This window comes from Microtus ochrogaster, chromosome 19 (assembly GCF_000317375.1).
Source record: "Microtus ochrogaster isolate Prairie Vole_2 chromosome 19, MicOch1.0, whole genome shotgun sequence".
Taxonomy (NCBI): domain Eukaryota; kingdom Metazoa; phylum Chordata; class Mammalia; order Rodentia; family Cricetidae; genus Microtus; species Microtus ochrogaster.
In genome coordinates, this window is record NC_022021.1 from 51,485,083 (window position 1) to 51,485,913 (window position 831).

The following is an 831-nucleotide window of genomic DNA, read 5'->3' on the forward strand; positions in this document are numbered from 1 at the left end:
GGGAGGAGGGGGAGGAAAATGGGAGGCTGGGAGGAGGTGGAAACTTGTTTTTTTTTCCTTTTCTCAATAAAAAAAAAAATAAAAGAAAAAAAATTTCCAGTTAGTTAACTATGTGCCAAGTTTGAGGACAGCTGACTTGATATCTCATGCACCATGAGTGCTTTCAAGTCCAGAACCCTCTTGTTCACTCAGATTGTGTCCTGAAGTCAGAGAACATTGAGCCCCGGCTCCTGGGAGCATTTGGACCAGCCCCACAGAAGCATCTGGGTTTCATTGCGTGAGCCCATCAACATGTGAACTGCCTTCCTGCATCTTTCTACATAAAGACGTTGTTTATATTCAGCACTGGTTCACTGGTGCTTAGCAGTGATGAACATTGGGATCACTCACAATCAAAGACGCCCTATTGACAGTATTCCTTTCCCAGACCTGCCGCAGCCTTCCCACACTCAGGATCACTGGGCAGTGCTTTAGCACCACATTTGAAGCTGTCTTGAATACTGGGATAAGGAAAAGCACAGAAATGTGGCCACCTCGTCATTTTGGAGTCTGTTGAGTGCCCCACCTCACACACCTTCCCTTTCTCCTAGCAAGACATGTGCACTGAAGACTTTTGTCTGAACAGCATCCTTCCTGACGCCCTCAACAATCCCCCCCCCTCCTGACAATAGGTCAGGCTCTTATTGTCCTCCATGAGTCAAAGAGTGAAATGAGATTATATTCAGTGTCTTCACATAGTGTTATATTCTCCACTGCCCATCGATCCATCCATCCATCCATCCATCCATCCACCCACCCACCCATCCATCCATCCATCCATCCATCCACCCA